Raw genomic sequence first — 22,560 nt, forward strand, 5'->3', positions numbered from 1 at the left:
TAGTGTTCCTTAATTTTACCGCCAATCTTATAAAGTGTACAGTGCTAAATAAGGTAAAAGGGTCGGAAGAAAGTTTGAGAAATAGGAGAGCCACTTTCGCCTGTCTAATTTTAGATCGTCTTAAAATGGTTTTTAAAAACAGAGACCTTGGGTAAGCGTAGAAAGGGCAAATTAGGACGAAATGAAGGGTGTCTTGCGGAGATCTTAGATCGCAGCCGCAACACCCTTTTATACTTACATTATTTACAAAACCGGCTGGGACAGAATATGGTGCAGGAGGTTTAACCTGAATCTGGTCATCAGAAATCTGTCCTGTCTGTTGTGCGTGTTGGAAAGATAAAATTCCATGCCCGGGCATGATTTTGCAAGCTGATATGATCTTACTGAAATTTTCCGCCCTTCTCTGTCCTTTCTGGCCCTTGCTAAGTACCGCACAAATTCTGTCTTTATAACACCCTTGTCGGTAATAGCTAGTGTGAGAGGTTCATTAAAAAAGTTTGCATGGCCCAGTCTACTCAAAACATCCCTTACATATTTGAGCCAGGGTATTCGAGACCCTTTATCCCCCCTCATACAATCCTCCAGTATTTGTCTACTTAGGCTTGCCTCTGGATTTGTCCACATTTTTATCCAACAGGTAATGGTTTGAGGCAAGCCCTCTCACTAAGGTAGGTAATACCCAGCTCCTCATGGACAATAAAAGAAGGGATGCATTGGGGCACTTGCAAAAGCCTTCTTAGGAATTTGTTTTCCTCCAGTTGGATTTTTCCTAATTCTGTGAACCCCCACACCTCACTCCCATACAGAGTCTTTGCACAACATACCGCGCTATATAATTGCACTATTTCATTGGGTGACCAACGGCCAAGTCTACTCGCATAATTCATAATTGAACCCATGGCACTAGGATGTTGGCTACTTTTGTGCGTTACTAGTGGTTTAAAATTCAGATCCTTGTCAAATAGGATCCCCAAATAGCTAAAAACGTTTACTTTTTCAAGTATATGTGCTCCTATTGTGAAGCTACAGTTCTTAGAGGGCGTTTTGCCTGCTTCCATGACGTATGACTTTGAGAGGTTGAGGACTAAGTCTAGATCCGCCATGAATCTAACAAATCAGCTGATAAGAGCCTGCAGTCCCCTTCCCGTTCGCACCAAGAGGACCGCGTCATCTGCATACAAGAGGACGGGTATACTTCTCCTCCCGATGCAGGGACAGTCTACCTCCAAGGCTCCAAGCGCCTTTTCTAAACCATTTATGTAAAGCGTGAACAGAAAAGGCGTGAGGATACATCCTTGCCTCACCCCACCCCGGCACCGGAAATCTTCCCTGAGGTCCCCCTCATCAGTGAATCTAACCCGTGCCGTTGTGTTTTGATGGAGCATTCGTAAGACATGTATCAGTCCTGGGTCCACACCCATGGCTCCCAGTATTTCCCACAGCTTTCTTCTGTTAACGCAGTCGAATGCTGCTGAGAGATCCATGAATGCCAGGTACACGGTGCCATCCCTGGCCTGAGTGTACTTTGCCACCAGATGATAGAGATTGAGACATTGGTCTGTCGTAGAGCGCCCATTACGGAACCCGTACTGTACGTCTGTAATGATATCATTTTCATCAGCCCAGACCATTAAGCGGTTTAAGATGACTCTCCCCAAGACTTTCGCCGTAACATCTATGAGGGATATTGGGCGATAGCATTGCGGGTCATTCCTATTTCCCTTTTTAAAAATTGGCACAATGACGGCCGTGGACCAAGATCTAGGCATACCCACTTCAAAGGCTGTATTAAATACCCTGGTCAGTATGGGAGCCCAGAGATCAGCCTGGCTTTTAAATAGATCAGGGGGAATCCCATCAGGCCCTGGCGCCTTTCTCATTACCAGGCCCTCTATTCCTGATTTGACCTCGGGTACCGTAACATACATCCGAGCACAAACAGTGAATCCTATGGCTAGAATTAATTGCTCCTCTGATTCACCACAATTATATAGGGTAGTAAAGTGCGCCACCCATGCTTCTGGCAAAATATGGGACGCTTGCGGTTTATTTGGTGATTGAAAACACGGGTCATTTATTACCCTCCAGAAGCTGTTCATATCCCGACGCTCCGCAGCCTCTCTCAGTGACTCCCAAGCCTGGGATTTTAAGGAGATTTTCCGCAGTTTAATGGCCGTTTTATACCGCGTCCTGCAAGCAACGATCTTGCCTCTTTCCTTTGGGGCTGTTTTGAGTGCCAGCTTCAGGTCCCTGTGGGCCCTTGAGCAATCCTTGTCGAACCATCTGGGGCAAAAATCAACCTGCACCTTTGTTTTACTCCTCAGGAGACTATCTATGTGCTGGGCGGTGCCCTCAAACGCTATGATCAAGTCGCTCCCCTCTACAATGGGGTCCAGGCACCTCCAAGTCTGGCTATCAGTATTGGCGAGGAGCGCTCTATGGAGTGCTACCCCGTCAATATTGCTCCATCTGATTCTCCTGCCCTGGTCCTTTGCCGTATATTGGCCCACGGTAGTCCTTTTATCCACTTTGGTTATTAGATTATTGTCCCTAAGTGACATTACCAGGGGGTTATGGTCGCTAAAGGCGCTAGCCACTATCTTAAAATGGCTAACCCTATCCTTTTAGTACACTTGTTACAAAGATGTAATCAATAATTGAGTCCCTTCCCCTTCCCTTAAAGGAGGGAGTTATTATATTAGGCGACCCACAGTCGATCAAATCCATCGTATGGGTTAAGGCAAACTTACCCAAAATTTTACTTAATTCCATGCCCTCTCTAGAGTGCTCTGGATGCCATCCCTTAGTAGAGGGGCATGCATCCCAAGTTCCTCTTTCCCATTTCAAATAAGGGCACTGGTGACAATTGAAATCCCCCATTAAGATCAACTGGGTACCTGAGTCCCCTGTGTCATGTAAGCTAGCCAATCTCTCCTCCAACTCGGCCAAATTTAGCATAGATTGTCCCGCATTATAAAAATTAATAAAAATGAGCTTTAAGCCCTTCTTAGAGTATCTAATACCCTGGAGGCTGTGCTCTCCGGGATGTGGGTATCATGTGCGGGAGTGGGATGGGGGATAGGGGATTGCGAATCCTTTTGTGGAATGTGAATGGTCTGGGGGACAGGATCAAGCGCGGGGTGATGTTACAGTTCTTGAAGCGGCTCTCGCCCGACATCGTTTTCCTGCAGGAGACACATTTGGTTGGGAACTCCTTCCAGGCCCTAATTAGGAGGGGCTATCGCCTTGCCGCTCACTCTGGTTTCACTTCTGGCTCCAGGGGAGTGGGCATCTTGGTTAGGACCTCCCTCCCATTGGCAGTGGACGAGGTGCTTCACGATGATAGGGGGCAATATGTGGCGCTGGTGGGGAGATGGGAGGGCAGAACCATTTCACTGGTGGCTGTGTATGTGCCCCCGGGGTTGCAGACGACTACATTTGCTGACTTGGGGCGTTTGGTCCTGGGGCTCCCTGGGGGGGTTTTGGTGTTGGGTGGAGACTTTAATGCCGTGGTCTCTGGATTGGAGGACCGTCACCCCCCCAGGGACCTCCCTAGGGCTCAGGCCTGGTTGGGGAGTTTTTTGGACACTTTGGGACTGGTAGATTGCTGGAGAATGATGCACCCGGGACAAGCGCAGTATACCTTTCACTCGGGGGCCCATGGGAGTCTCTCGAGACTCGACTATATGCTCATGCCGGCGACCCAAGCGGGGATGATTGGGGAGGTGCGTCATGTAGCCAGAGGTATTTCTGACCATTCCCCTATATGGTTGCGATTGAGGGCTGACCCTGGCACAGAGGGAAGAGTGGCACCTATTGGCCCCTGGTATCTTCGTAACCCTAAGATCCGCGCGGAGTTGGTCAAGTCCACTGATCACTACTTCACTGATAATGTGGGGTCGGTGTCGTCGGCCGTCTCCCTATGGGAGGCTTATAAAGTGGTGGTCAGGGGGCAGGCCTTGTCCCTTATCTCCCATACTAAGAGGTGCGAGAGAGCTGAGGTGGTTTGCCTGGAGGTTGAAATAGCTGAAATGGAGGAAGGCTTGGAGCGTGGAGTTACTGATGAGAAATTGCATGTTCTCAGCCTCAAACAGTCAGATTATAGAGCGCTAGTCACGGAAGCTGCTAAAGGGATGTATAGAGAGCAGCAAGGGCGTCTGTATGACGTGGGGGATAAGGCCGGAAAGTTGATTGCTTGGTTGGATAAGAAGGAGAGAGCGAGCAGGGTGGTGCCCGTTGTGGAGAGAATGGATGGAGTGCGTGTGACTGACCCTGTGGAGATTGTTGACTGCTTCGCGGATCACTTCCGCGGGGTATACTCTCCGGTTTCCGTGCGTTCGGAGGAGGATTCTCATCTGTTGCTTAGAGACATCGCACTGCCAACCTTATCGGAGGCGGATGCAACATTGATGGAGGCGAAGTTGTCGTCAGATGAGATTGCTTTGGCCATTCGCTCAATCGCGTCTGGTAAGGCGGTGTGTCCTAATGGTCTTCCCATTGAACTATATAAGTTACGTCCTGATAAGATAGCGCCGTATCTTCGTGACATGTTTTCGGGGGCACGTGCGGCGGGCTTCCTTCCCCCTGACCAACGCCTCGCCACCATAGTGGTGATACACAAAGATGGGAAGCCGCGAGACCGCTGCGCCTCCTATAGACCCATTTCGCTGTTGAACGCAGAACCCAAAATTCTGGCTAAGGTGTTGGCTAACCGACTGGTTCGGGTCGCGGGCGACTTGATTCATCAGGATCAGTCCGGTTTTATACCCCATCGGAATACCGCCCTAAATTTGAGGCGGTTGCACGGTGTGCTGGCTAGAGCCGAGTTTATACGGGAGCCGGCCATCTTGGCATCTTTAGATGCTACTATGGCGTTCGACACTTTGGAGTGGCCATATATTTGGGCCGTTTTGGCGAAATTTGGATTCGGCCCTGAGTTTATTGATTGGGTAAAATTGCTATACGCTGACCCACTGGCTCAGGTGGTGGTGAATGGTAGGGTGTCGGCTACCTTCGCACTGGGGAGGGGTACGAGACAGGGATGTCCGCTATCACCCCTTCTCTTTGCGCTTTCTTTGGAGCCTCTCGCCGCCTGGTTGCGTTGGGAGCCGTCGTTGCGAGGCATTAGATGGACACCGGAGTTCGAAGACCGTGTCTCCCTTTACGCGGACGACATCCTTCTATATCTCACTTCCCCCCGACAGTCACTAATGGTATTGGTGGACGTGTTGACTTCCTTTGGCCGCAACTCCGGCCTGGTTATCAACTGGTCCAAATCGTGCGTCTACGTCCTCTCCGGGGACGCCCCCCTCCTGCCGCAAGACTGCCCTGTTCAGGTTGCTACCCTGGGGTTCAAATATTTGGGAATCTTTATCTCACTGGATCCCGCGGTCCGCTATGAGCGAAACCTTCTCCCTCCCCTCCAGCGACTGAAGGCCGACGTCGCAAGATGGCGACGACTTCCGCTTTCACCGCTTGGACGGGCGGCATTGTTTAAAATGATGTCGCTGCCTCGCTTTTTGTACGCTTTGCAAAATACTCTGGATGTCGTACCGGCCCGCTATTTCCGGGAGGTTGAGGGTCTTCAGCGTCAACTGTTTTGGGACGGGCGGCCGCAGATTGCTCTCGCCAAGTTAACGCTTCCTTGGTACGATGGGGGGGTTGCACTCCCTGATATCAAACGATACTATTGGGCGTCTCAGTTGGCGGCTGTGAACGACGGGATATATGGTCCTGCCTTAAACCCGGCGTTCGAGATGGATAAATTCCTGCTCCCGGGTGGGGATTATAATAGGGCGCTGTACTCGGTGACCCCGGACACGCGGCTGATGGGACCCACGCGGGTGGCGGTGCGTGTGTGGCACGCGGCGAATGCTGCGATGGGGTGGAGGGATCGCTTGACTCGGGCGACGCCGCTGTATGCCTCTGGGCGGTTGGGCCGTTTGTGGAGATCGAAACGCTTTGAGAAATGGGACATGATTGGTATAAGTAAGGTGGGTGATCTTTGGGTGAAGGGAGCTTTCAAAACGTTTGAAATGCTTAAAAAGGAATATAAATTGAACGATAGAGAGTACTTCCGATATGCTCAAGTCCACCATGCGCTGTGTTCGGTTTTTCCGGACGCTGCTGCCATCCCCGAGTATTCCCCACTGGAGGATAGAGTGTTGGATGGCTATGTGCCCGACAGCACTATTTCTCTGATTTACAAGAAACTCATCAACGATCGCGCGGACTTGCTGCTCCGTCTGAGGGAGGCATGGACAGGCGATGGCTTAGAGCTGGATGATGAGGACTGGGTGTCAGCGGTGGCCTCCCCGAAGGAGGTGGCGATCCCGGCCCGCCTCCGGTTTGTACAGCTGAAGATCCTCCATAGAGTGTATGTCACAGGGCCCGGTTTGCTGCGTATGGGTTATTCGATGGATGGATTGTGTAAGCGTGGATGTGGCCTGCCGGGCACGTTCCTTCATATATTGTGGGAATGTCCAGAGATTGTGCGATTCTGGAACGGTATCAATACCGTGCTGGAAGGGGTCACGCACGTGGCCCTATTGCCAGAGGCTAGGAGGTGTTTGTTGAATGTCTGGGAACCGAATGATTGCAATGCGGCACAGACGCAGTGGGTGACCTTGGGGTATATGGTGGCTAAGCGTAACATTGCACAGCTATGGGGCTCCCCGAGGCCACCCACGGTTGATGTATGGAAGGAGAATATAGACTGGTGTATGTTTAGGGAAAAGACGGTGTATGTGGCGAGAGGTAAGCCAGGGAAATGGAGTAGGGTATGGGGTCCATGGAATTTATATCGAGGCCGTATCTGCGCCCCGCCTTTGCCATTAGAGGTCGATATTGCTTTGACCCCCTAGCCGCGCATTCTGCGGGAGTGTGTGATGTGTGTTCCATGCTTTGTTTTCCCATTGCCCCCCTTCACCGCTTCTGGACCAGAATCGCTTTGGACACTGTATGTTGTTCCCCGTCCTGGGAAGAGCACGCTGCTATCTCGGACTCTCATTGCCTTGAGTGTGTTTTATGTTTAATAAAAAATGAAACCGTTGTCTTAAACCGCTCCTGGCCTATGGCCATGGTCTGTTATAGGTGCTTACGGACTGCCGGGTGCTTTGCCGCTGGTTCATTTGAATGTATGGCGTTACACTGCGGGCCCTCGGGCTCTATAGCGGCCGGCCCTGGTGGTTGTAGGCCCTTGTATGTCTTTTATTGTGTGCTAACGGTTTCTAATAAAAAAAAAAAAAAAAAAAAATTAATACCCTGGAGGCAGCCCGAATCCCACCCCAGGTCTTGCCAGGTCCCTTGCAACGTCAATGCCACATATGTTATTAGACCTCCCTTGGCACGGCCCATTGATGATTTACGGGCTTAAACAAAGAACATTTTGTAACACTCCAGAGGTGGCACACTATTGTTAATTTCCCACGTCTCCTGGAGGCAAATGACATGATGTTGTCTAATGAGGTCTAACCATTCTATGTTTTGGATTTTGGCTGCGATTCCTGCGATGTTCCAAGAGGTCATCCTCAGCTCAATAGGAGTTAAGTCAAGGCCACTAGTCCCTCCACTCGTCTCACTTAGGGGAGGACACGTTTCTGTACTACTTACTTCTAGGAACGTATCTTCCACACCCCTCACATACCCTGCAATGTTGCCAGCTGTGATTTCCAGATCATGTACCCCTCGTGGACTTATATCTTCAGAGTTAAGATGAGTGTCATGTTCTCTCTCAGTCTCACCGCACCCTATTCTCACCAGTCAGTCTTGTTCATCCAGGACCGATGTACTGGACAGAGGGGCGAATCTATTTGTTGCATAGCCTGGGGTATCCTCCCTGCCTTTATTAGTAGCCCAAGTTCGCTGCATTCTCTGCCCTGACTCTAAGGCGTTATCCCTGTAGAAAAAGTACAGGGGTAGCATCCTTATGCAGGACTCACTCGCACCCTCCCTTTGACGGTTATCGAGCAGGTCTCTTACTAACTCGGGATGCCTGAAGTTTACAATGACACAGTCACCTGCAAATTTTCTCTTACTACCCCCGATCCAAGTCACCCTCCTGGCCATAAGGATGTGCCTGTGCTGGAATCTCCTTACTGTTGTGTTTTTATATAGCCAATGCGAGGCCTTATTTATCAGTGTACTGGTTGATTCTTCACTTTCTTGACTGAGTCCAGGTACACCTGCTAACACTATCGAATATGGGCAGGATGCAGGGGGCAGCTCAAGTGTCTGTAGACCTAGGGTGCTCTGTACGCAGTCATTACTACTGTTCTTAGAAGCCTTCTCGGGCTCCTTTAGTCCCAGGCGATTATCCCTAGGGTCAAGGGGAGTCCGCATGTAACCCAGGGCTTTATAACGCGAGTTCCTGTTACTCGTCTTTTCTGGCTCCATGATTGACTCTCTATGCTCTCTAGGCTCTGGATCGATATTAATTGTTTTCTCTCGCCCGCAATCCACCGCTGCTAACTCCTCCTCCCTCCCCGGTGGGGTATTCCCGGGTAGCTGTCCCCTATCATGGTCTACCAGACTGCTTATTTTCCCTTCCAATCTGGTGATTGCTGTCATTACTGGCCCCAAATGTTGAAGTAGAAGCTGTTCCATCTTTTTCTCAAACACTGAGATAATTTCATGAAGCCCTTCCACCCCACTCTCAGTTTGGCAAGTTGGACATGCTATACTCTCGGGATTCTTGCTTGCTCCTTTGTTGGGCTTTGTCGGCCCTCTGCGGCTAGGCTTACTGACACGGGTTGTTGAGTGCAACCCAACAGAATCTGGAAGCCCCACCGAGATTAGAGATCTTTTAGAGCGTGTAACTACTTCCCTGGGAGGGCTCCGTGACGGGTCTATCTCCGACACTGCTAGATGAGTACTAGACCCCCCCCTCGAGTTCTCCCCTTGCACTATTTTGTGTTGAATAACCTCCTGAGTGTCTTCAGTACTGGGCGTTATCTTCGGTGTGTTCTGGTTAATAATGGGCAATCTAATTGTACTAACCATGTCAGGGTTCCCCTGTGAGCTGGAGTCGACCAATGTTAGTACATCAGTGGGGTCAGGCTGGATAGTATGGGCTAAATTAACTTGGGTTAAATGAGCTTCTCCACGGGGCGTGGGACAAGAGGCTATATTGCCCAGGGAGGACCGCTTTTTTGCTATTAAGGAGTCCAATGATAATCTCTGCTCAGTCAGCTGGATCTCATGGGCTAAGAGGGACTCATCTCTTATGATGAAAGCATCAAGGGTACCCTTTACCCCTCCCTCCGGCCTAAGCTGAGAGTTCTTAGATTTAACCATGGTCAGGGTGTACGGTCCTAACAATCCCTGTGGGAAACACCACCCTTTAGGATAGCTCAGATATAAGCAGTTATGGGGCTTGAGCGTCAAAATTTCCAAATGGATCCCACTTAGAGTCAGGTCAGCCCCAAAGCAATATACTATAAACCGGGGGAGTACTAGGTACAACTTGTTATGATGTGACCTGCGTTACAGTGCAAAAAGCGCGGGCCTTGTGTTCAAGCGTGTGCACAGGTATCGCCGTAAGTCACCAAGAGTCAATTAGACCTGAAACAAAAACAAGGGACGTGGCCCAGCCCGGCCTCCTTTGGCCCCTGACGGCCACAGACGGCCTGCCCTTTGCGTCCCGCGAGGCGGTAGGGGTGTTGTCGCTTTAAAGTTCCGGTGCGGGAGGGAGGGGCCGCTGTTGATGACGCTGCCCCTCTACCTCCTGGTACGTGAAGTCCTCTGCTAGGTAGAACGGTGAGTAGTTTGCCCCCACTGCTGGCTCCTGTAGTGCTGCGCGTCCCGCGAAGCGGGAGGCGCGAGGTTCCTTTGAAGTTCCGGTGCGGGAGGGAGGGGCCGCTGTTGATGACGCTGCCCCTCTACCTCCTGGTATGTGAAGTCCTCTGCTCGGTAGAACGGTGAGTAGTTTGCCCCCACTGCTGGCTCCTGTAGCGCTGCGCGTCCCGCGAAGCGGGAGGCGCGAGGTTCCTTTGAAGTTCAGGTGCGGGAGGGAGGGGCCGCTGTTGATGACGCTGCCCCTCTACCTCCTGGTACATGAAGTCCTCTGCTCGGTAGAACGGTGAGTAGTTTGCCCCCACTGCTGGCTCCAGTAGCGCTGCGCGTCCCGCGAAGTGGGAGGCGCGAGGTTCCTTTGAAGTTCCAGTGCGGGAGGGAGGGGCCGCTGTTGATGACGCTGCCCCTCTACCTCCTGGTACGTGAAGTCCTCTGCTCGGTAGAACGGTGAGTAGATTGCCCCCACTGCTGGCTCCTGTAGCGCTGCGCATCCCGCGAAGCGGGAGGCGCGAGGTTCCTTTGAAGTTCCGGTGCGGGAGGGAGGGGCTGCTGTTGATGACGCTGCCCCTCTACCTCCTGGTACGTGAAGTCCTCTGCTCGGTAGAACGGTGAGTAGTTTGCCCCCACTGCTGGCTCCTGTAGCGCTGCGCGTCCCGCGAATGCGGCAGGCGCGAGGTTCCTTTGAAGTTCCGGTGCGGGAGGGAGGGGCCGCTGTTGATGACGCTGCCCCTCTACCTCCTGGTACGTGAAGTCCTCTGCTCGGTAGAACGGTGAGTAGATTGCCCCCACTGCTGGCTCCTGTAGCGCTGCGCAGACAGACTCATAACTCGGTGATGTTTTCTCACCTGCAGTGCCGTATTTCACCAGTTATGATGAATAAATATCGATCCCACTTCCGGTCCACCTGAAATGAGGCTCTGATGTTGCATTCCTCAGAGCTGCAGATTTAGGATTTCTCCCTATTCGCAAAAACACCGCAGAGGCACAACTAGAGCCAAAATTCGGGGGGGGGGGTAATACAAATTTCAGGTGGGGGGTCTAATTCAGTAATAGGCAGAGTGGAGATGCAGGAGCTCTGGGGGGGGCAACAAAGCCTACTTAACAAGTAAATGGTATTTTAAAGACCTGTGAATTACTCTGGTGTGGCTGCAATAAGACGGACGCCAGCCCAGCCAGCCCACGGAAGCTCAAAAACTGGTCTGTGTGTGCCCGGGAAGCTGCTCTGGGTGTGGCGTCAGTACTTGCTAGTGCTGATGCCAGTGTAATAAGGCAGTTGTAATTCCTTCGTCTTGCCAAATGGCTGAAGCATCTTATTTTGTGGTGATTCTTCCAGAAAAGCAGTACTACTCGGAGAAGGAAATTGAGGTCTGGCCCAAGAGCTGAGGCCCTATACTTGGCAACGGGATCTGCCAGTAAGTCTGTTGCAATAAGCTGGTCTGTGAAAATGGCTGATGTTGTATCCTGGGTATTCTGCAAAGCTTTCTTCCCTAGTGCTCTGCTCCTTTGCTACTAAGCCAGTATGTGAGGTCATCGAATGTTGAGAGTGTTTAGAGTTGAAGGAATGTCAATTGAAGGAATGGGCTGAGCAGCAAGGCTGCTGCTCCTGGTGGAGCCTATCTGTAACCTGAACTAAACCTAATAAACCTACTTCTTTTATAAACTACGAGTATCCATCCTTGAGTGTAACACTGGCGACGAGGATGGGATCCTCGTCGCCAGGGCCCATCATTGTCGCCAGTGTTGTAAATGAATTTAAGTGCTTGCAGCCAGGTAACACAGTAGTGTAAATTATAAGAAGACTCAGTTATAGTCAGTTCCAGGTAAGATGGTAAGTAAGCTGTTAAGTAAGCCCCACCAGGAGCAGCATCTCTGCTGCTCAGCCCGCTCATTCCAACTGTTTACTCATCCAAACACTCTCAACATTCTAAATAACATCAAACACTGGCTGAGCAGCAAAGAGCAGAGCACTAGGGAAGATACCTTGAAGAATACGTAGGATACAACACTTGAACCATCAGATTTAAGTTTTATAGTTCTTGTGGGTGGATCATTTTCACTTCGATGGCATGTAGTGTAATCTAGAGGCCTTATTCACCTCTGCACTCCCCGCCATTGTTTATGCTGCTAAACACTGAAAAGTTGAACACGGGGAAATATAGGTTCAGAGAGTAGAACACACTGTTACTTTGAGCCAAACAGAGGTAGAAGCACAACAAAGAAAACTGCACACCAAAGATTGAAAAAAAGAATACAGACTTTCCGTGCTAAAGAAATCCCTGGTAGGCATGTTGTTTACCAGTTCTGGGTTCCATTAGTGAGCTGTTCTGTACAAATAATGTGATTGATGCGTTTCTCTAAGAGCCTGCAGCCTCATCTCCTCTTCATGTTTCAGCCTGTGAAGGTTCCCAAAGAGGATGAGAGGCTTGGGCTAAGTACAGAAGCTTGGACAGCCAGAGGGGTGGGTAAGGAGACTACAAACATGACCATCATTGACGTTGAGTAATAATTACTCACTCTTGAAATACATTCCTTCACCTAAGCACTGTGCTTGTTTTTCAACTATTGATATTTGCTTAGGTCGCTATACCCATAATTGACATGTTTATATAGTTTAACATGTTTATTTAAAAGACTGCTAGATTATCATACTCCCTTCTCCATGCTCAAAGCTAAAATAAATAGTAACCACAGTGTGCATTGAGGTACATTTTACTGCAAATGTCCTTTTACATACTTGCGTGTGCAATTCCACATAACATAAATATCAGAGATGATCGGAATTAGAGCTTCCTGAGAGTTAGTTTTTGAAGTTGTGCCACCACAGTAGTTCATACACTATCTATGTAGTCAGTGGCACATATATGGCTCCTGCCGGGTCACATATCATGAGGGTCATTGAGGTGATATAAGTAACCCCTGCTCGGCATTGGCATTTTTTATATTAGTAGGCCTAAGCCTAAATTCTAGGTTCCACTGCCACACCAGACCCAAACGGGCACACACTGCACACCTGGTAACATGCGGTTCTATAATTGAAAGTATTTAGCAGGTCTGAAACTAGCCCTCCTTTCCTCTTTGCACCCATCGTAATGAGGACAACTCGCTATTAGCAAATGTTACCAGTCAGCTGTTCAGGGATGTGCAAAAAGCGCAGGTGTGTTTTTGCCAGCCCAGTTTGAGCTAGACTTGACCTGGCAAAAATTGGCCAGGAAAGAAAAACAGAATGTACAGTTTGTGTCTGGGGCTTAGATCAGCATATTTGAGTTGCTTTCAAGAGGCTTTCTGAAGATGAGTAAGCACCTAACAGGAAAATAATCAATTGATCAATAAATCCATATTGGTATGACACGGCTAATCACCCGTGAAGGTATCAGGCAGTGGGAGCACTGATGCAGGGAGGCTCAGTTGAACAGCCAGATCTTGAGTTCTTTTCTGAATTCCAGCAGAGAGGATGAGGTTCGGAGTTGAAGTGAGAGGTCGTTTCAGGACTTCGTGTCAAGGTAGGAGAAGAGGTGGCCTCCACTGCGGCTGTGGCAGATGCAGGGGGTATGGACGAGGCAAATAAGCATGCAACTGTTAAGAAGGCTGTGTCTTCCCAGTCCTTGTGAGGGCAGGAAAAAATAAAAAAGTAAATGGAGCAAACACTAGACAGATGCAATTCCCTCGAGTTTGTTTTTGCTGAAATACTACTTCTCAAATCCTGCTTTCCATGTGTACTCTAAAGTTGCCCATTAGCCTCCACGATTTTATAAATGTAAGCCTTAGTGAAATGCTGTGAATCCTCAAATGTGTACAATGAAAAACACAAGCTGTTGCTTCTGCACCTGTATCCAGCTATCCTAATGTTTCTTCTGGTCAAAGGAAATCAGAGAAAGTCTTGTGGTGCCCCAGGAACATCTCCTACTGCCTGATCTATATGACCGAAAGAGAAGGAAGGAACAGCGAGTGCATGTATTTCGAGGTCTCGCCACCTTGACGGCCTCAGTCCAAGCCACACTCAAGCTCAGTGGCAGTTACCTGTAAACGTTTACTGAGAGTCGGGAAGGCGCTTGCTGGGCAGGGAGCAAGTGAAACAGACAAGAACCTTACGGATTGTCTGAGCAGATGATTGGAACACAGATAGTTTGCGGGTGAGGGGATTTAAAGGGTGACAAGAAACGTGGGCACTGGTCCTTCCGGTCCCCATTCTACCCACTCATGGAGAAGTGTTTTCTGTTCTCCTCTCACTAGCCTTTCGGCTCCCATTAGCATAGCTGTATCCTCACCCTGGACTAGCCTTGGGACTCTGAGATGATCCACATCTGATATTTGCATACATAGATAAATACAAGACAGATAAGCATGAACAATACACTCCTTCCAAAATACGTTTCAATTATGTGTTTTTACTATGTGGGCTGTGGGGAGAGGTACTCACTGGATAACTGATCGAATTGTTCTGACTTGGGGCTTGATTACGATGATGGTGAGACCGCCACTGAAGCCTGTTGGTGGCGGTCCCACTGCCATCGTGATACTGTTTACCGCCCGCCACATTAGGATGGCGGGTGGATGTCTGGCGGTCGGGGAGACTAACCGCCACGCATCCGAAGGGTGCAAGGAGCCCGTCTGTGCGTTGGAGATAGTTGTATACCTACAACAGTGGTGGTGCCTGCTCAGGTACCGGCATAGGGATTATAATGTCCCTTTCTGCCAGCCTTCTCATGGTGGTTAACCCACAAATTATATGGTGTAACAATCATCCTGCTGTCAGCGTGTTTCTTGCCTCAGGGCGAACTTTTGCTGGGATTTATTGCGGCAGCCTGGCCGTAGAGAGCACGCCACTATGTTATCTGCGAATGTGGTGCCCAGGACTTGTCAGAAGTTCGAGTCCCTATGGGCACAGCCGGGCAGGAATTGAACAACCAACATCCCGGTCTGGTGGGCCATCTGGGTTGTTTTCATGGACTTTTGAATTGCAGCAGACGTGTTAGGATCATAAAGAATGTACACCGGACTGTGACTGCTGGTTTCCGTCAATTATATGGTGTAACAATCATCCTGCTGTCGGCGTGTTTCTTGCCTCAGGGCGAACTTTTGTTTGGATATATATATATATATATAACAATTAATCAATTTAGATAATTACTATTAATAAACTAATTAGCAATTATGAAATAATTGTCACTCAATTATTAAATAATTAACTTCCCACACGTTAGCCCTACAAAACAACAGTCCGCACCTAAAATATAACTACAAAAATAATATCTATTCCACAGCTTACATATTTAAAATAAATTAAGTAATTAATTAACAAATAATACCTGATCAAGCAATCAATGAATAATTGTTAATTAAGAATTGCTTAATTAACTTTCTACCCTAAATGCCTACAAACCCAGCATCCTGCAACTACAATCTAACTCAAATAAATAAATATAGCACAATTTACATAATTGATAATGAATAAATAATTAACATTCAGTAATTAATTGGTACTTAATTATTACACAATTACTTTCCCACCATATACCCCTACAAACCAAGCAGCCTACACCTAAAACATATAAAAAAAACATATCACTATTACACAATTTACATAATTAATAATCAACAAAAAAAATATTAATACATTATTAATTAATTGTTAATTATTTCTTAATTAACGTACCACCCTATACCCCTACAAATCTACCACTCTTAAAATATAACTACAATTAATCAGTATTACATAATTTACATAATTAATAGCAATCATCTAATAATAAAAAGTTATTTAATAAGTAGTTTTTGCTTCATTAACTTCCCACCCTCTCCTCCTACAAACCCAACAACTCGCTACAACACTATAAATTACTATTAACAATAAATTAAATATTCTAAACCACTTCAAATTACAAACTAGATTAAAAAAAATCAATAACAATCACACAAACAGTAGTAACACTTACAATTAATATATGAGCTAAAAACACACAAAATTATTAGAAAACTATATTTTTTTACAAATATATTATTGAAAATGATATTAACAACAATTATACCGTTAAAAATGATATCACTTATCAAAAAAACAATGGGACCGATTACAATGTCGGTTGGTCGGGCCACCGACTGCTGATGCGGCGGTCAGGAGACCAAACGACAAGCAGTCAGCACTTTGACCGCCCAATTAGGCCATAACCGCTGTTGTGGCAGTCGGAAAAGTGCCCTTTCACACTGCAACTTTTGCTGCGGCCAGTGCCAAGCACCATATAGTGCCTGTCACACGATGCATGGATGTGTGGGGGCACTACATTTGCCCCCGGGGCAACTTCACAGTGGCTCTTACTTTGGGGCACCCATAGTTCCTTTTTGGCTGTCTTTTCATGGTGATTGGACCTCCATGAAAAGGCAATCGGAAGGGGACATCGTAATCTCTCTGGAAGTGCCCATGGTAGGGATACATTTCCGACAGCTGCCCTGACGGGGTCTTGGATCCTGTTGGAGGCGGCATTCTTTCCCCTTACCTATGAGGTCCAACCACCTGCATTGTGATGGTGCGGAAGGACCGATGGCATGTATGTCGGGCTGGTCGCACCCACAGCCTGTCGGTGGCGGCCCATCTGACATTGTAATCGTGCCCAATATTCTTCATATCGATATTTTTGCATCACTATATTTTTTCAGATATTTGTGGCTCACGATATTTACAAATGAATATTTTGTGCTAACACGTTTTTGAGGAATACGTGCTCAGTTAGTGTCACAAACACCCATTGAAAATCAGCACATGTGCAACCTAGGGCTGCGTTCTCACACGGTCATCTGGAACACATATGAATGTATTCAGAATGTTAAAAGGTGTAAGAGGTCAAAGGGGGTGATATAGGTGACACAGTGTTGTAGCGGAGGACGTATTTTTTCCAAAATGGGGGACTGTTAAGGAAGTAAAGGTGTTGGCAGAAAACCAGGTTTATTTCATTTTTATGTTGAGGGAAAGCACAGAGAAAATGGCAACTGAGCCAGAAAACACCACGCATATAGGTTATCGACAGATTCCTCATAACTCACCATCTTAACCTTAGCAAAACTTGTCTTTGGGATAGATGTTGGTAAAGGAAATGCTTGTGGGCATTTATGCCAACATTTAAGAAAAGGAAATTGGGAGATTTTGAAAACAATTCGGAGGAATGTATTTTCCCTATTGAGTTCTATTGAAGCAGAGACAATTTCCAGAGACACGCAGGAGACAGCTAATATAGCGCTATTATTTGCTTAAAAAATCATGAGTTTTCACGTCTCATCAGGGGTTGTTGAAATATATGTATGGGACTCCATACACAAGGCTAATTTATAAAGATTGGCGTCTTAGGCCTTCATTACGGTGAGCGTCCGACCACCATCACTGTGTGATGGAGACCTCCCATCATGTAGTTGGCGGCTCCATTCACCATATTACGATCCGCCCACCGTGAAGGCGGTCCGAAACATGCAGTTTACTATAGTGACTTGTGTTGCAGCCCGGAAAAGGTCTGCAGCACAAGCCGCAATAGTGAATTGCATGATGTCTACAAACATCCATGCACTATGTGCCAGGCACCATGTGGATGTTTTGGGGACTTGGTCCCTGCTAGAGGCCCCAAAGTTCCTTTCCATCTGCCTTTACATGGTGGTGGGAGCCTGATGTAAAGGCTGAGGGAAAGGGGCATCCTAATCCTTACGGCGGTGCCTCCTCAGGAACCCTCCTCATTGTAGGGATTAGGCTATGACCGCTACCCCGATGGACTCCTTGAGCCTGTCGGAGGCGCCGGTCTTTACCCCTGCCCAAATCATTCCAAATGCCGATATCTTTATCCAGCGTTTGGACCAATACACTGGATGTCGCGCGGACCGCCACCAACGGTCTGTCGTGGCAGTCCCCCGACATTCAAATGATGCCCTGAATGTTTGTGACATACTCTGCACTGTTCCTGACTTACTCCTGGTTTTCAGGAGTAATTCTTAAGTAAGACAGGAGTGCTTCAGGCATACTCCTGTTATTGAGGTGTTAGCCTAATATTAGACTAGTAAACTACACCTACTCATAGCAAAATCTTTGTGAATTGGGCTTGTAGCTTATAAAAGCCGTTCTTTTCATGCTCCATAGCTAGTTGGTTTTCAACTCATGGTCTGTGATACACACAAGCACACATACACGCACACACACATACTTGAAACCGCTCAATGGTCAACACATGAGACACAGTAAATGTGTTCGTCCAGCACGCTTAGTAAAAATTAGATGACAAAATGGCGCACATGAAATACTACAGATGTAAAGCGCGCGCGATCTCTATTCCTGGGGCACGGAATCTCTTGCCAAAATGAAGAATAGCTGGTCTCACAATAGAGTGGCGCCATAAAGGATGTCATAAAATAGCACTTAGCTTCTATTAAAACGCAGGTAAAGGCCTCGATGAAATGTGTGACAGAAGGTTGCAAAGCGTAGCATCTCCTGATGCCGTCTCACAGTGCTTGACATGGGAACCTGTGATTAGAGTCTGTGCAGTGCTCGAAGGGACAGCGCTGTTCCATCGCTGCTGAGCAGTTTCTGCAGAGACAGAAAGCTGCATTCCTCAAGCACATTAAAGCTTGGATTCTTTTACAAGGTGCAGTGCTGCATATAGACACAACCCCCGGGTGCCGAAGGGAGTAGGCTCAGTTCCAGGACTTTTTAACTTGACCTTTGCATGCGAGCTGAAAAAGCACACAGTGCACAGTGCAAGGGGTCATCTCAGGGTCACTGTGGCCAATGGTGGAAGGTAGTGCTGGAATGAAAGGTCTGTGCACACGGTTGAGGGTCTGAAAGCTTCTGGTTCATAATATAGCCCTGACATTTGTGTGAACCTAAATAAAAACAGGAACAGAACATAGTTATGCCACATTTAATGGATTTCTGAAAAACACTTTAGCCCATTGATTAATGACTTGCTGTGGCAAAAAATTGATTTAGCAATTTAATTTCCTTGCAGCATTTACATCTTGTTAAATTTCTGGTGGTGTGTAAAAATATTCGATATTTTTAGCACAAATCCTGACTGCTACTGATCCAAGACTGGTACTCGCAAAGTTTTACTTTAGGAATGACTCCTCCACTGGACAATTCCTCCTGCCATCCATTCGGGGAAGGCGGTGGAAGTTCTTTTTTATCACTCAAGTTGTCTTCAACAACTCGCGTCTTGAAGGAAGGTGCGCACCTCTATGTATTACGGATCGTGTGGGAGAGCCGCCTCCGGTCCATACAGCCCCTGGTGCTTAGCATTTTCATTGTGTACTCTTATCCACCGGGGGAGGAGCAAAGACTACATCCAACTCATTTACCCTCATCTGGTCAATAAATACAACTGAGACACTCTGTGGGCCATAGTAAGAAACATCAAGCGTTATGTGTCATATAATAATTTGTGGCACTCTATTTAGGTATTAGGAAGCTCCAAACATCCTTAAATCACACTCTGTTGCAATATATTCGGACATTTAAACCTGAATCCTTTCATTTGCTATATTACAAGCATTTGAATGTTGCAAAAGGTACCTCATCACATACAACCAGGACAGGTGAACAAAAACACCAGTTAATTAGGTAAATAATTATAGCAAGTAGATGAACAAAAGGTAGGACAAATACTAGGTGTACAATAAGAAAGTAACCATTCTCAACCGTAAAAAAAGAAGAAGGGGGAAAGAATTATTTCTTCCACACACAAATATTGATTAGAAAAATATATAAAATGTTTGTTTTTCACTTTTTATCCTTCATTAGAAACTATTGAGTTCTTAATTATTCTTTTTTGCATATAATTCATCATTAGACAGTTATACAAACATTGTAGACATATAGAATTGATAAAGACAATGCAGTAAATGAAGAACATTACACAATTATGTAAATAAATATAAACATATAGAGTTGATAGAAGCAATGCGGTAGATGGAGAACTACGCGCGTTTCGGCATACAGCCTTCGTCAGGAAACCGTCTATTGCTTAAAGTTGCTCTATATTGGTATAGAGTTCCTAGATCGGGAAGTCCCAGATGGAACTTCAAATCTTAATTGCTTCAAGATGTGAGTTGGGCAAGACAAAGTTATAGAAGACCTCTATTTCATGATTATATGTTCATGATTCATACCATTCTGTCAGGAAGCCTGTGTATATCATTATATTGTTTATATATAATACTATCATATATATAAATTACTTTATTTTTAGGTTCAGGTGGTAACATCTACGTTATCCCCCTTCCTCCAAAATCACCACCTTAGCATTATCACGTCGCTTTTCATTACGGACCCCCTATCTATACCGGGACCTATCAGGAGTCAATCTTTAATATCCATCATCATCCACGTTGGTATTTCACCCTGAAAAGTCGTCCAGATTAGCGATATAAACAATATAATGATATACACAGGCTTCCTGACAGAATGGTATGAATCATGAACATATAATCATGAAATAGAGGTCTTCTATAACTTTGTCTTGCCCAACTCAAATCTTGAAGCAATTAAGATTTGAAGTTCCATCTGGGACTTCCCGATCTAGGAACTCTATACCAATATAGAGCAACTTTAAGCAATAGACGGTTTCCTGACGAAGGCTGAATGCCGAAACGCGCGTAGTTCTCCATCTACCGCATTGCTTCTATCGACTCTATATGTTTATATTTATTTACATAATTGTCTAATGTTCTTCATTTACTGCATTGTCTTTATCAATTCTATATGTCTACAATGTTTGTATAAATGTCTAATGATGAATTATATGCAAAAAAGAATAATTAACAACTCAATAGTTTCTAATGAAGGATAAAAAGTGATAAATAAATATTTTATATATTTTTCTAATCAATATTTGTGTGTGGAAGAAATAATTATTTCCCCCTTCTTCTTTTTTTACGGTTGAGAATGGTTACTTTCTTATTGTACATCTAGTATTTGTCCTACCTTTTGTTCATCTTCTTGCTATAATTATTTACCTAATTAGCTTTTTTCCTTACATATAGCAAGTTTATCAGTTAAGTAGGGGTCCCCTTCTTTCCAAATAGTAGAACAAAAACACCAGTCACATCACTTTGAATGCAATGATTGGTCCCACAAGTTTTGTAAATGATTATCGTCATCAGAAAATATTGTCACATAAATATTGTGTCCTAAATATCATTTACAAATATATCACCCTATTGGAAGTAATATAAAGTCTACTCTCATTGTGAAGAAACCTTTGCAATTTACATTCAATATTTATGCTAGATATTTCTGTAGATGATATTCTGACATACAACTGTCTCATAGCTAAAGGACATATATGTATTGCAATTCCTATCAAGATGTTCAACGGCAGCACCACAGTATTAATATCGGCCTCACTTAAGTTGACTCCAAAATATACATTTCCAACATATCATCAAGGTTAGTAGATGTAGAATTGTGAATAGTAAATCTATATAGCCCCGTAGATGTGTACCTTGGCGATATGTTGGTAGTCGATAATGTGTAGTTACCTTTTGAGGATCTATAACTTCTGCCCTGGTCCTTCCCATTGCCCCTCAGCAACAAATGGGAAGTTTTTAGGGGCTAATATTGGAGCATGGGATAAACCCTGTGACGTGAAAAGATTTCAGAGGTAGTGTAGTGTTATTTTCATGTTAATTAATTTGATTTATTATACTTTTTATACAATGTTCCCCTTTATGTAACTTTGGTGTTAGTACACTCTTAGAGAAACAACCATAGGGAAAGATAGTATTCTTTGCAACGAAATTTACAAAAACGTTATAGATGCAAAGGGTAGGGAAAATATGGAAAAAAAATTAATAATGGAATTTCTTTCTCACTTTCCCCAACATTCTGTGGAGTATTGGAACTTTTATGACTTGTGAAGAATTTTATCTTAAATAGTGTTAACTACCAGTAGGTGCCTAAACATGAAATGGCATTGTGGGTGGGATCAGCTGCTTTAATCCTGACTTCACTCAGAAACCAATGCACCCCCTTGTGGCCCAGAGCTGCTGCCCCTCTTTTTTATTTAAGTATTAATCAACCTCCTCCATTTAGTTTTTTTAAAAAATCTGGTGTAAAAGCCTATTTGTTAGATGTTAGTATGGAGTATTAGCAAAACCTTTGCTGAACTAATGTCAAGTTACTTCTGCCAGCATAGTGCATGATTGATGCTATTCCGAGACTGTTCAAAGCAGTCATTCTGTTATCACTCTGTCTGTAATTCTTAAAACACATCCGCCTCCGCTGGGTGATAATAGGCGCTGTACAGATTTCTGACCGTTGTAAGCAAAGACGACGTATTATGTTGATTAGACTTGAGTGCACCATTGTAGTGATTCACGTGTGATATATGGTATGTTACGGTAGATATAACGTTGCCTGCCTTTTGGGTTGTTGGCCACAAATCTGTGTTTAATTTCTTTTGTTATCTCGCTGCCTGCCCCAGGGTTATTGGCAAAAAGCTGTGTAAGTTCCTAAGGTACCTATGCAATAAAAAGTTTAAAAAAAATCTTAAAACACATACAAAAATAACAGTTTTGTAAAAGTGAGTGAAAAACAATTGAGATTCATTCACAGAAACAATCAGATTGACAAGGTTTTTTCTTCACCCTTTGAAGTGATCAAATGAAATTTAAATCAGACCTATTTGGCTAATAATAAATAATACAGCAACAGTTTAAATTCAGAACAACACAACATCCTGTACAGGATACTAATTATTGATATTCCACTTTAATATCGGCTCCAGTATATCATGGTTCCAA

The sequence above is a fragment of the Triturus cristatus genome, chromosome 11 (assembly GCF_964204655.1).
Source record: "Triturus cristatus chromosome 11, aTriCri1.1, whole genome shotgun sequence".
In the NCBI taxonomy this organism is placed as follows: Eukaryota; Metazoa; Chordata; class Amphibia; order Caudata; family Salamandridae; genus Triturus; species Triturus cristatus.